The following is a 15,325-nucleotide window of genomic DNA, read 5'->3' on the forward strand; positions in this document are numbered from 1 at the left end:
GTAGCAGCCAACCACGGGGAAGATCGGTTTGGATTCCGGAGAAATGCAGGAACACGTGATGCCATACTGACCTTACGATTTTCGTAGAAGATAGGTTAAGGAAAGGAAAGCCTACATTTATAGAATTTGTAGACCTAGGAAAGCTTTTGATAACGGTGACTGGAATACTCTCTTTCAAACTCAAAAGACGGCAGGGGTAAAATACATAGAGTGAAAGGCTATTTACAATTTGTACAGAAACCAGAAGAGTCGAGGGGCATGAAAGGGAAGTAGTGGTTAAGAAGAGAGTGAGACAGGGTTGTAGATTATCTCCGATGCTATTCACTCTTTATATTGAGCACGCAGTAAAGGAAACAAAAGAAAAATTCGAAGTAGGAATTAAAGTCCTAGGATAAGAAATAAAAACTTAGAAGATTTCGGTGACACTGTAATTCTTTCAGAGACATCAAAGGACCTGGAAGAGCAGTTGAATGGAACGAATAGTGTCTTGAAAGAAGGATACAAGATGAACAAAAACGAAAGCAAAACGAGGATATGGAATGTAATCTAATTAAAATCAGGTGATGCTGAGGGTATTAGATTAGGAAATGAGACACTTAAAGTAGTAGATGAGTTTTGCTATTTTGGCAGCAAAATAACTGATAATCGTCGAAGTAGAGAGAACATAAAATATAGACTAGCAGTGGCAAGAAGAGCCTTTCTGACTAAGAGGAATTTGTTAACCTCCAGTATAGATTTAAGTGTCAGGGAGTCGTTTCTGAAAGTATTTGTATGGAGTGTAGCCATGTATGGAAGTGAAACATGGACAATAAACAGTTTAGACAAGAAGAGAGTAGGAGCTTTTGAAACGTGGTGCTACAGAAGAATGCCGAAGAATATATGAGTAGATCATGTAACTAATGAGGAGGTACTGAATAGAATTCGGAAGAGAAGAAATCTGTGGCACAACCTTACTAGAAGAAGGGATCGGTTGGTAGGAAACATTCTCAGTCATCCAGGGATCACCAGATTAGTGCTGGAGGGAAGTTTTGGGAGTAAAAATCGTAGAGGGAGACCAAGAGATGAATACACAAAGCATATTCGGAAGGATGTAAGTTGCGGTAGTTACTCGGTGATGGCGAGGCCTGCACAGGATAGAGTAGCATGGAGAGCTGCATCAAACCAGTCTTGGGACTGAAAGACCACAGCAGACAGAGAAGCGAACTCTGAAAATCGTGAAATAAGTTGAGTACACTGCTGCGGCGAAAAGAACCAAAGAAATCCGGATTCCGAACCGCTGCTTCACGGCAGCGAAGTGTGCCAGGTTGCTGCTGCCGAGCAAGAGAAAACATTCAACAGGACTCCACAGCAGTTCTACTTGTCGCTAGGCGACTACTGCCTTTTTAGCCCACATGGAAACAGCATAATTTGTGAACTTCCACCACTAATTTATGCCCACCTCGCTGAGTCCGCGTAAAATATTTACGAGAAAAATGGTAAATATGGATTAAGATTTATCGAGAGTAAGTATGAAGTTCTTGGCGCTTTTCTTACACAATGTGATCAGAAGTACATGGCCACCTGGCTGAAAATGACTTACAAGTTTGTGGCGCCCTCCACCGGTAATGCTGCAATTCAATATGGGATGGTTTATCATTGTGACACGCTGAATAATTAAGGAGCCAGTTACACAGGTCCCATAATCCGGTGGTGTCTCCCTATTGCGATAACTGGTACCGGTGCTCTAAGGTTCCTCCAGGCCTATCGGTTGACGCAGCAGATTACCCCGAGCATAGCAAGCGCCAGAAGAATAATACACTATGTGATCAAAAGTATCAGGACGCCCCCAAAAACATACGTATTTCATATTAGGTGCATTGTGCTGCCACCTACTGCCAGGTACTACATATCAGCGACCTCAGTAGTCATTAGACATCGTGAGAGAGTAGTATGGAGCGCTGCGAGGAACTCACGAACTTCTAACGTGGTCAGGTGACTGGGTGTCACTTGTTTCATACGTCTGTAAGCGAGATTTCAACACTCCTAAACATCCCTAGGTCCACTGTTTACGATGTGATAGTTAAGTGGAAACGTACAGCACAAAAGAGAACAGGCCGACCTCGTCTGTTGACTGACAGAGACTGCCGACAGTTGATGAGGGTCGTAATGTGTAATAGGCAGACATCTATCCAGACCATTACACAGGAATTCCAAACTGCATCAAGATCCACTGCAAGTACTATGAAAGTTTGGCGGGAGGTGAGGAAACTTGGATTTCAGCCGTAAATAGAAATATTAAAAAAGGTAGGAAGATTTTTCTGTTTAGCAAAAGTGACAAAAAGCAGATTACAAAGTACCTGACGGGTCAACACAAAAGTTTTGTCTCAAGTACAGATAGTGTTGAGGATCAGTGGACAAGGTTCAAAACCATCATACAATATGCGTTAGATGAGTATGTGCCAAGCAAGATCGTAAGAGATGGGAAAGAGCCACCGTGGTACAGCAACCGAGTTAGAAAACTGCTGCGGAAGCAAATGGAACTTCACAGCAAACATAAACATAGCCAAAGCCTTGCAGACAAACAAAAATTACGCGAAGCGAAATGTAGTGTGAGGAGGGCTATGCGAGAGGCTTTCAATGAATTCGAAAGTAAAGTTCTATGTACTGACTTGGCAGAAAATCCTAAGAAATTTTGGTCCTATGTCAAAGCGGTAGGTGGATCAAAACAAAATGTCCAGACACTCTGTGACCAAAATGGTACTGAAACAGAGGATGACAGACTAAAGGCCGAAATACTAAATGTCTTCTTCCAAAGCTGCTTCACAGAGGAAGACTGCACTGTGCTTCCTTCTCTAGATTGTCGCACAGTTGACAAAATGGTAGATATCGAAATAGACGACAGACGGATAGAGAAACAATTAAAATCACTCAAAAGAGGAAAGGCCGCTGGTCCTGATGGGATACCAGTTCGATTTTACACAGAGTACGCGAAGGAACTTGCCCCCCTTCTAGCAGCGGTGTACCGTAGGTCTCTAGAAGAGCGAAGCGTTCCAAAGGATTGGAAAAGGGCACAGGTCATCCCCGTTTTGAAGAAGGGACGTCGAACAGATGTGCAGAACTATAGACCTATATCTCTAACGTCGATCAGTTGTAGAATTTTGGAACACGTATTATATTCGAGTATAATGTCTTTTCTGGACACTAGAAACCTCCTCTGTAGGAATCAGCATGGGTTTCGAAAAAGACGGTCGTGTGAAACCCAGCTCGCGCTATTCGTCCACGAGACTCAGAGGGCCTTAGACACGGGTTCACAGGTAGATGCCGTGTTTCTTGACTTCCGCAAGGCGTTTGACACAGTTCCCCACAGTCGTTTAATGAACAAAGTAAGAGCGTACGGACTATCAGATCAATTGTGTGATTGGATTGAGGAGTTCCTAGATAACAGAACGCAACATGTCATTCTCAATGGAGAGAAGCCTTCCGAAGTAAGAGTGATTTCAGGTACGCCGCAGGGGAGTGTCATAGGACCGTTGCTATTCACAATATACATAAATGACCTGGTGTATGACATCGGAAGTTCACTGAGGCTTTTTGCAGATGATGCTGTGGTGTGTCGAGAGTTTGGAACAATGGAAAATTGTACTGAAATTCAGGAGGATCTGCAGCGAATTGACGCATGGTGCACGCAATGGCAATTGAATCTCAATGTAGACAAGTGTAATGTGATGCGAATACATAGAAAGATAGGCCCCTTATCATTTAGCTACAAAATAGCAGGTCAGCAACTGGAAGCAGTTAATTCCATAAATTATCTGGGAGTACGCATTAGGAGTGATTTAAAATGGAATGATCATATAAAGTTGGTCGTCGATAAAGCAGATGCCAGACTGAAATTCATTGGAAGAATCCTAAGGAAATGCAATCCGACAACAAAGGAAGTAGGTTACAGTAAGCTTGTTCGCCCACTGCTTGAATACTGCTCAGCAGTGTGGATCCGCACCAGATAGGGTTGATAGAAGAGATAGAGAAGATCCAACGGAGAGCAGCGCCCTTCGTTACAGGATCATTTAGTAATGGTGAAAGCGTTACGGAGATGATAGATAAACTCCAGTGGAAGACTCTGCAGGAGAGACGCTCAGTAGCTCGCTGCGGGCTTTTGTTAAAGTTTCGAGAACATACCTTCACCAAAGAGTCAAGCAGTATATTGCTCCCTCCTACGTATATCTCGCGAAGAGACCATGAGGATAAAATCAGAGAGATTAGAGCCCACACAGAAGCATACCGACAATCCTTCTTTCCACGTGGTCGTGTTTTTCATGGAGGGGGCTTGCACCCCTTGTTGTTTTGCGTTGCATTATCACAGCACAGGCTTACATTGATGTTTTAAGCACCTTCTCGCTTCCCACTGTTGAAGAGCAATTCGGGGATAGTGATTGCATCTTTCAACACGATCGAGCACCTTTTCATAATGAACGGTCTGTGGCGGAGTGGTTACACGACAATAACATCCCTGTAATGGACTGGCCTGCACAGAGTCCTGACCTGAATCCCATAGAAAACCTTTGGGATGTTTTCGAACGTAAACTTCGTGCCAGGCCTCACCGACCGACATCGATACCTGTCCTCAGTGTCGTACTCTGTGAAGAATGGGCTGCCATTCCCCAAGAAATCTTCAAGCACCTAATTGAATGTATGCCTGCGAGAATGAAAGCTGTCATCAGGGCTTAGGGTGGGCCAACACCATATTGAATTCCAGCATTACCAATGGAGGACGCCACGAACTTGTCAGTAATTTTCAGCCAGGTGTTCGGATACATTTGATCACATAGTGTAAATGATTAAAACTGGAATATCACAAGTGGGAGATGAGTTATAGGAAATGTGACATGCTGGTACATGCTGGAAATGGAAATGTCGTGTGGCTAGGGCCTCCCGTTGCGTAGACTGGTCACCTGGTGCAAGTCTTTTTAGCTGACGCCACTTTTTTTTTCGGTGACTTGCGTGTCGATGGGGATGATGATGGAGACAACACAACACCCAGTCCCTGAGTGGAATAAAATCTTCGACCCACCCGGGAATCGAACCCAGGCCCCATGGCATGGCATTCCGCCGCGCTAACCTCTTTTTTTTTTTTTTAATCTCATTTTGTTTGCTTTCGTTCGTTGTATCTGCTCGGGGCGGACGTCGTAAGACATCCGTTTAAGTTCGTTGTTGATCGATTAACTCAGTTTTTTATTACAGAGGGCTGTTAACCCTCTGACCGAACTCGCTGAGCTACCGCGCCGGCTATTCAGCTACCGAGACGGACGGTACAGTAATTGCAGTTGTAACCGCTAGAATGTTGCGTGCAGGCGTGCATGCATTGTGTTCCACAGGTGTTGGATGTCAATCTGTGGGATGGAATTCCGTGCTTGTTGCGTTTGGTCGGTCAAAAGGGAAAAGTGCTGCGGAGGATGCTTATCAATTCAGAGCATCTCGTCTTCGTAGTCCTAAGAACTCTTTTCAGAAAGTAAGTCTTAAACTTCAGTTGCCAAAGACGACAGTGTAGAATATTTTTAGAACATTTCACATGCATTCAAAGCAGTTACATTTAGTGTACGCTTTAAAGGCAGACGTTTGTGGTGTACATTATAACTCTGTAAGTGAAGTGTTGCAGTGGGAAAATGACATTCTTGATCATGTGGTGTTCAGTGTATGCATGTCTGAAGGACACTGCATAGTTCATCATTTAACACAGACACACTATTTCATGCCTAGACAAGGCCCCGATAATAATAATGGAATTTCTCCCTGTGCGCAAATCACAGTAACTGCTTAAGTAATTGAGGTAGACACACAATGATATATGGAAGTTTGGGGTCGTCCTGGAAGCATGAGCGAGGAGCGTAGGTGCCGGCACGGTAGCTCAGCGTGTTTGGTCAGAGAGTTGGGTGCTCTCTCTAACAAATAACCGAGTGAAAGGACCAACAATGGACTTCAGCAGATGTCATGTAACGTCCGCTACGACCAAATACGGCGAAATATAAAACGAAAAAGTGGTTGAGGTGGGTGCTCGTGATAAGCGGTTTCAAAATGGTTCAAATAGCTCTGAGCACTATGGTACTTAACATCTGAGGTCATCAGTCCCCTATAAAATACTGGTTTACGTTCAATGTGATGTGCGATCAGTTGTAAAAAAATTTGACTGTTATAATACGCCACTGAAACTGAGTCATTCTTTTATGGACACACTGTTGAAGCAGAAACGTTGTGGTAAACATAGAGCCGCAAATACGTCGTTAGCACTATAATCACAAACATGTGATTACAAGCTACCACTGAGTTCTACGAGCTACCACTGAGTTCAGTATGAAGTATTGTTATAGTTAGTAAACAGGTATTTAAAATATAAATATTTGGATTGAGTCCCCATCTAACTGGGGCCAAATTTCAGCCATGGCTTATGGTTGGGAAATGTGGTACACGTATGATGTTGCAGCGCCACATTTTGCTGCTGGTGTAAAATGATAAATTGACGCGCCAATGTGGTCAGACATAAATAGGTCCAAAAGTGCCTTTTACCTTCGGCTCCAAGATCATATGGCCTCAATGTTCTGCATTTTTTTGTCGGGGTTCATTTCAAAAGTAAAGTACAGCGTGGTTATAATTAAAATATCGCTACTTGATCGGGTCCCCAGGAGAAAAGAGTAATCGTAGGGCAATTAAGCTTTTGTAAACACTTGTAAGGGCATAAACCATTGAAAGAAACACGTTTTAATTTCCACATGAGAGGGTTCAAATCAGGAGATCTTGGTGGTTAAGCATTTAGGAACGATCAGGCAATGATTCGTTTTATCCTGGGAGAGGCTGATGGCCAATTGTGCCGCAAATTGTGGAAGTTACTATTGCCATGGCTCCGAATGCTGGACGCAATGTGCGATCTTCAAGCAATGCCCTGAGCTGCGTCACTACATCTGAACATTCCATGGCCCATCGTTCGAAAAGTGCTGCAAACAACTGTGAAATGGTACCTTTACAAACTTCACATTACCCACCAACTTTTGCCACGTGGCGCAGACGTTCGAGCAGTCTTTGCCCTTACGTTTTCTTGCAAGACTTGAAGTTGACGACTTTTGGACATTTTGTGGAGTGATCAAGCACACTTAACGTTCACTGGGGCAGAGAACGTACAATAGTCGCATTTGGGGATCGTCAGCGCCAACGAACGTTAGTGAAGTTCGTCTGCGTAGTGAACGCGATGTGCTTCACGGCACAAGGACCAAGGACTGCAGCGCGAACGGCGCACGTTTCGGTGATCTGGTTCGCTAACATGTAATTCCTCTTCTACGACACAGAGGTTCAACTCTTTTGATGCACGATGGAGCTCCTCCTCACACTGCCCGTGAGGTCACTCGGTTACTTACAAGGGAACCTCCCCATCGCACCCCCCTCAGATTTACTTACAAGTTGTGCAGTGGATAGGCTTTGAAAAGCTGAACACAGATCAATCGAGAAAACAGGAAGAAGTTGTGTTGAACTATGAAAAAAATAAGCAAAATATACAAACTGGGTAGTCCATGTGCAAGATAGGCAACATCAAGGAGACTGTCTGCTCAAGAGCGCCGTGGTCCCGTGTTTAGCGTGAGCAGCTGCGGACCGAGAGGTCCTTGGTTCAAGTCTTCCCTTGAGTGAAAAGTTTATTTTAGCAAAGTTATGATCTGTCCGTTCGTTCATTGACGTCTGTGTTCACTGTAATAAGTTTAGTGTCTGTGTTTTGCGACCGCACCGAAAAACCGTGCGATTAGTAGACGAAAGGACGTGCCTCTCCAATGGGAACCGAAAACATTTGATCGCAAGGTCATAGGTCAACCGATTCCTCCACAGGAAAACACGTACGATATATTCTCTACGACACTGGTGACGGCATGTGCGTCACATGACAGGAATATGTTGTTGACCCACCTAACTTGTACACTTGGCGAATGGGTAAAAAGATTCTTCTACCTTGCCCGATCCTTGGTTCAAGTCTTTCCTCGAGTGATAAATTAAATTTTTTATTTTCAGACAATTATTATCTGTCTGTCCGTCCGTCCGATGCGAGATAACTGCGCCGTAGTATGGGGACGCTACACCTAAACAAACATCGAAACACACTTTTTTTGGGAGTGATTATCACATCCACAAGAAAACCTAAATCAGGCAAGGTAGAAGAATCTTTATACCCATTCGCCAAGTGTACAAGTTAGGTGGGTCAACAACATATTCCTGTCATGTGACGCACATGCCGTCACCAGTGTCGTATAGAATATATGTTGTCACAAAGTTTCATTGGCCTACTATCACTATTTTTTCATTGGAGCCCTCTCCAGTAGCGAACCACCCAGTATACAGGACTCTCATTAATTACGTTCAAGTACCGGAGAAGCAAATTGTCAACGCCAGAATTTGGTCGGCAAGAGGAGGAAAGATAGTGGCATGAAGTTTCCGGTTACCAGATTTTGCGCCAATATCCAGCATTAAATTCGAAATCTCTGGGTAGTGTCTCCTGAAGTGAGGCCACGAGGCACTGTTTATGGTGTTCCGTCCGCCGGATGGAAACAGTAAGCCTGGTGGCCCCACGCTAGCTGAAAGGTCTATAATGGGCTACGAACCGGCACGGGGTTTTAACCTCTACATCTACACCCATACTCCACAAGGAAACTGACGGTGTGTGGCGGGGGGTACTTTCCCTTCTTTCGTCAGGACACATAACACGTACATGACAACAGACTGTGACAAAGCTGGACTAGCCCACACCATCCTATTTTATCTACACTCCTAATTTAAAAGTTAAAGCCTATATAAATTTTTTGCTAATATTCTTATTCAAATATTAATGGTAATTTTATGATAGTGAGCACATATTGTACAAAATGTGGGTTTTGCATAAACGGATACCCCCTTCAATATATAATGATTAGATGGGTAGATCACATAACTAATGAGGAGGTATTGAATAGAATTGGGGAGAAGAGGAGTTTGTGGCACAACTTAACAAGAAGAAGGGATCGCTTGGTAGGGCATATTCTGAGGCATCAAGGGATCACCAGTTTAGCATTGGAGGGCAGCGTGGAGTGTAAAAATCGTAGAGGGAGACCAAGAGATGAATACACTAAGCAGATTTAGAAAGATGTAGGTTGCAGTAAGTACTGGGAGATGAAGAAGCTTGCACAGTATAGAGTAGCATGGAGAGCTGCATCAAACCAGTCTCAGGACTGAGTACCACAACAACAACAACAATCTCATTATTGAGGTCATGCTACTTACTGTTCTAATGATGTTGTAATAATTAGTTTCACTAGAAACCAGTAGTTAAAAAATTGTTGTAATCATAAAAATTGGGACAGCCAGCTATCCTTAAAACCACTATGAGCTAATATGTTAAATCTAAAGGAAAGACTCCATTCGCTACAAAGAGCAATTGCCCCTGATTTCTGTAATGTAACTATATTTGTCCAAACTTAGTTTATCAGATATCGTTAAGCAAAGATTTCAACTAGCCCAAACGTTCGGAATAGATCATGACCAAAGTGCTGTAACATTCTAGGATTTATCACAGACTTTTGTTAATCTGAAATTTCTGCCTCCAGTGACACCCATTTAATGTGACAACAACGTTCACTAATTAAGAATTATGTGATTTTCAGTAAATTTCAACATTCAGTATGATTGCCTTACTTGTAATCCTGTGAATCCCAGTCTGTTCTATACATTTTAATAGCTACTGGCCATATCCAGTATTCGTTAAACCAAACTTACCATAGTTTCAGCTGCCAGTTAGGAATGACAATTTTAACTCACGGGATTTTCAGACTGTAACTTAATAGCCAAAATTGCTTAATACTCTAGTGGGATTCCTTATGAGGCCGACGCTCGCACCATTTCAAACAGTTGTCGTTCTTAGTTTTGACTTCATTTCGGTCAGTACGTGTTAAGTCTCAGCTTTGATTTCAGAAGTCTTAGCATTGCATTATCGTGGCATTGGGTTACTTTTGTTATTCCCTCGGCACCACGTTTCGGTTACAGAAAAGTATGCAGTAGTTCTCGTACCTGTGTTTGTTTACATCAGCCTCTGAAAACGTTAAATTACAATTTAAAGTTGAGTAAGCAATGTATGAACTCATTTGCAGGTTGTGAGTAGGGCCTGTTGGAATGCGTGTAAAATTCTTTGAGTATATGTACAATTATTGCCACTGTTCAAATGGTGCAAATGGCTCTGAGCACTATAGGACTTAACTTCTGAGGTCATCAGTCCCCTAGAACTTAGAACTACTTAAACCTAACTAACCTAAGGACATCACACACATCCATGCCCGAGGCAGGATTCGAACCTGTGACCGTAGCAGTCACGCGGTTCCGGACTGCAGCGCCTAGAACCGCGTGGCCACCACGGTCGGCAATACTTCAGAACTGTTGAGATTGTTGTTAATGAACTGCAAATTCCTATTATTAGTTAGGATTTTTAATAGTCACTTTGTAAACACCAGCAGACAACATGACGTTTAATGTTCTTTTGCGTGATTCGCAGTTGTCTGTTCCCCTTACACTTAGAAACAATTAAACTGCTTAAAACCTGGTCATCATCTATAAGAAATCAGTGACATAAATAAAAATAGGAAGAATTTTCTGTGTGTAACTATAATGCACCTGTCTGACTTTTCATTTAGTTGGTCACAGAACGCTCTCATGTAAGTTTTTAGTTGGTGAACCAGCGTGTGTGCGCAGCTACCGAGTGCAGATACTGCTACAAGTAGGTAGCGGAAAGTGACAATATTGCACACACCCACTATAATCGCCTACACTCAATAGGTACACTTAAGACACAATCCTTGCGAAGGAAAGGTGACATTGTGAGAGGGAAAGAAAAACGTTTCCAATTAGGAGGAATCATGCCATACAATAACTAGACTTTTTACGGTAGACCATCGGTGAATTTTAAGCCCAATTAGACGGGAATTTAACCGAACAGTTTAGATTTCAAATACATTAGGACAACACTTCATGATGAAGCCAGTGGTGGCTCATAACCACAAATTTGTAATAATCTCGGAACTGTTCATTTGCAGATACGCGGAACTGTTTGTATTACTGAATGCTTTCACCCGCGTTAAGTTTTCGCCGTCGACTGTGATACACCCTGTAAACGTAAAAATAAAACTGTCAACTACTGAGGAACATGGTCTGATATGAAAGGCGAAACGCATCAGGAAAATTAAATACCAATATTCTGGCAAGAAATGGGCGTTTTGTTTATAAAGAAGTATTTATGTAGCTACGGCGAAAAACGACCGCAGTCAATTAATTCCCACGTAATCTACTCGATTGTTAAACGCACGGTACTTCACGCTCGCTCACACTTTTTCTGATTCGAATTATCCGTGTACTAACGGTTCGGTACTCGAGTAAATGCAGGTCAGTGTCAGCCGAGAGCTTACCTGCGCTCGGTGGAGGAGACGTCCGTGCAGCAACTGTGGGGGCTGCTTATTGTGAGGCGCAAGCCTTTCCGTTGACCCACTGAGCCCCGGAAAGTCCGCCAGGTTGGTGGGGGAGGGGGGGAGGGGGGAGGGGTCGCCGGCCCTAGCCTCTGCAGGCTCCGGGAACGTGATTCCGGTACGCCGGTTTTGTGCAGCCCACGGTGACGCACGCACTTCGCACTTTCTCCGCCTTCTCAGGATGCGCCATGCGCCACTAGTGGAGCAGTGAGAACAGGAAGAACGCAGACGACCAGCACCTTCATCTGTATGGTTACTCTGCAATTCATACTTAAGTACTTGGCACACCTTTCCAAGAACCACTTCTCATTACACTTCTTATTACGTCCACCTCCATACTACCGAGCTTTCATTCATTTTTATTACGCCTTTATTTTCTGCAAGGCATCATCAGTGGCACGTTGCGGTGGCAATTTCTTACATATTACGCTCCTGTTGCATTTTTGGTGTTGTTCTTCTTCTTATGAATGCCAATTTGCGTTTTTTCCCCACATTCCACAGCACTATGGACTGAACGCTTGTTTCAATGAAATGTTTTGGTTTCTGAACAGACCAAGCGTTCAGTTCATAGTGCTGTGGAATGTGGGGAAAAAAACGCAAATTGGCATTCTTAAGAAGAAGAACAACACCAAAAATGCAACAGGAGCGTAATATGTACGAAATTGTCCACGCAACCTGCCACTCATGATGCCTTGCAGAAAATAAAGGCGAAACGCGTATGGAACTAAAATTGTGTTTTATTCAGTTGCTATCAGATAGTCCATAAGTAAAAATTATCAATATACCGTAATATTACACGCAACTGAGGAAGACAGGACTACAAAACTTGAAGATTTCATTTAATTATTTATTTATTTCTTGAGTCATCAGTCTTTTTTCTGACTTGGCGCGGCCACCCATACATTCCTCTCCTGTGCCAACCTTTACATCTCAGATTAGCACTTACAGCGTAAGCCCTCAATTATTTGCAACATTGTTTTCCAATCCCTGTTTCTGCCTCTACAGTCCTTACTCTCTACAGCTCCCTCCCGTACTATAGAGCATATTCCCTGACGTCTTAACAGATGTCCTAAGATCCTGTGTCTTCTTCTTGTGCCGGCCGAAGTGGCCGAGCGGTTCTAGGCGCTACAGTCCGGACGCAGGTTCGAATCCTGCCTCGGGCAAGGATGTGTGTGATGTCCTTAGGTTAGTTAGGTTTAAATTCTGGGGAACTGATGACCTCCGGTGTTAAGTCCCATAGTGTTCAGGGCCATTTTTTGATACTAGAGAGACTTTTCATGGCCAGGAATGCCCTCTTTGCCAGTGCTATTCTGCTTTCTGTGTCCTCCTTCCCGCTCCCATCATGGGTTCTTTTGCTGCATAGGCAGCAAAATTCCTTAACTTCGTCTAGTTCTTGATCCCCAGATATGATGTTAAGTTCCTCGCTGTTCTCATTTCTGCTACTTTTCATTACTTTCGTCTTCCTTCGATTTCATTTCAGTCCATATGTTGGACTCATTATACTGTTCATTCCATTCAACACGTCCTCTAATTCTTCTTCCCTGTCGCTTAGAATAGCAGTGTCGTCAGCGAATCTTATCACTGATATCCTTTCACCCTGAGTTTTAAATCCACTCTTGAAACTTCCTTTTATTTTCATCGTTGCTTTTTCGATGTATAGAATGAACAGTAGTGACGAAAAACTACCTCTCTGTCTTCAGGCCTTTTTAATCCCAGTACTACGTTCACTGTCTTTCAGTCTTATCTACCGAGCTGTTGAGAGTAACTTCCTCGTTAATTTACTACAGGGAGTGCTCCAGGAGTAGTGATTATTCAGGGATATGACAGGAACGCTCATTCACGCCAAAAAAGTCTAAAAACCGTGGGCTCTAAAGTGTACATGTTTAAGTGCTACGAACACTTTTTCAACTTTGATTCTGTGAAACGCATCTCTTCTATTGAATAATCGACATAGCTCTTAAGGTATGCATTTAGAGCTCATGTTTACCAGACATTTTTCTCGTGTTGGTCCGCGCACAACCTACTCTCAAAATATGGAATGTAAAGAGCTTGCAGTAGAAGTGATTTGTTTCACAGTATCGGAGATGAAGAAGTGCTCATAGCTCTTAAGCTATGCATTTTAGTGCCCGTGTTTACTCGAATTTTTTGCTTTGAATGATCGTTCCTGTCACCCCTGAATATTGACCATTCCTCTGAGGACACTCTGTATATTACTTTCTTAATGCCATTTCTTGTGGATTTGTCGTATCATATACCAGTTACTTGTTGTAAGACCTTCTGGGTCTGGTTCATTCTGTGTCTTGCATTTTTTCATCATCTATTTATTTTATTTTATTTTAACCTTTATTTTAACCTTTTCTCTCTTACATCAGATCAGAGTTTCACACATGCGGTACTTTTTTTTACATCATAGTTGCCTGACAAAAAAACCGTTTCAATATGACAGCTGGTATTACAATTATCTGAGTGTCTGTAGTGGCAGCGTGAGTAGCTTATACTGACAATGAACTAAAAATTAATGTTGGCAGTACTTGTGCTATAGCAGTAATAATTATAATAGTAATAACAACAATAATGACAATAATTATGACTTTAATAACAATAATGATAATGGAAAATATAATAAGAATTTACAGGTGTACGAAACATACGTTTTCTGATACAGCGAGTTCTAGGGAAAGGAAATTTAAGGTGACTGCATCGGCTAAGAACATTGGGAAATCAGGAGGCTCAGGTTGGAAAGAGGGGTTTAGAATGGCAAAGAGTGGGCACAGGGGCAACTGTAGTCATTATTGCTCCAATAGACAGGTCATTAACTGTCTTCTGAAGCTGCAGATGTCATTTAGTTCTCTAATTAATGCGGGAGGATGTTCCAGAGTCGGGTTTCTGATACTGAGAAAAACCAAGATAAGGTTTCTGAACGATGGAGTGGGGCAGAAAGGATTTTGATCTGCTGGAAGCGGGTGTTTCTGCCGTGTTGTTCAGACAAGAGCGTTAAGGTCGAGGAGAGATAAGAGGGACAGCGCTCATTGATACAGAGTATGGAAATTTCTGCGCTTGTCCGCACCAAGGATAGCGAATAATAGTAAATAAAACTGTACGCAGCCAGGATAGCTGTGCATATGATGGTGAAATGTGATGAAAGAGGAACATCACAGATATAACGAACACAGGCATTCATTACCAGTTCTACGCACTGAAAGCATTCCTGAAGGCCTCGTTGGATAACATCGCTTTAATTTAGTTTGATATCAAACGTAGATTCAAGACATCTCAGCCCTTCACAAGGTATAACACTATGCCCGTCAGTATCCAAATTTTTTCCTCTGGATCTTACAATCACAATTATTTATCCGAACAAAGCAAGTATTTTGTAGTAGTAAAACATTTTTTACTTAAAAGAAGCCTGCTGTATCTCAGTTAAAAAATGTGTCGAGGAAGATCGATTGACGTTCCACACCAGTGCTAAACACAACTTATTAATTCATAAATAAATTTTAAAATTTTTGATCGTAGAAGCATATTCTGAAGAAATGGTCGATAAAATTTATGATATTCTAACAGAAGATGTGACAGTATATTTCAGCCAATCATTGAGACAAAAAAATATTTTTTAAGCCAAAGGGACAATGTGTGCAATGTAAAGGATTGATTAATTTATAACGTCACGCATTATTAAGGTTTAAGAGCATTTTTTGTGTGGCAAAATCTGTTCCCTTGCCTTCTTGATATTATTCTAGGTTTAGTAGATTGATAAAAGCTATATATAAAATGCTTCAAGTGTTAATACAATTTTATAAAATATGGAATTTATCGTATGTGGTAAATTAATGATT

General features: G+C 42.3%; 1 protein-coding gene across 1 annotated transcript in view; it reads right to left on the reverse strand.

Moving 5' to 3' along the window:
• LOC126335365 (oxidized low-density lipoprotein receptor 1-like) overlaps window positions 1-11,496 on the reverse strand; it is a 99,816-nt gene extending 88,320 nt beyond the window's left edge. Inside the window, exon 1 of the mRNA XM_049998569.1 lies at window positions 11,433-11,496. The gene's annotated coding sequence lies outside the window, so the exon portion shown is untranslated. The remainder of the gene's footprint in view (window positions 1-11,432) is intronic.
• Between the last annotated feature and the right edge of the window lie 3,829 nt (window positions 11,497-15,325).

This window comes from Schistocerca gregaria, chromosome 2 (assembly GCF_023897955.1).
Source record: "Schistocerca gregaria isolate iqSchGreg1 chromosome 2, iqSchGreg1.2, whole genome shotgun sequence".
Taxonomy (NCBI): Eukaryota; Metazoa; Arthropoda; class Insecta; order Orthoptera; family Acrididae; genus Schistocerca; species Schistocerca gregaria.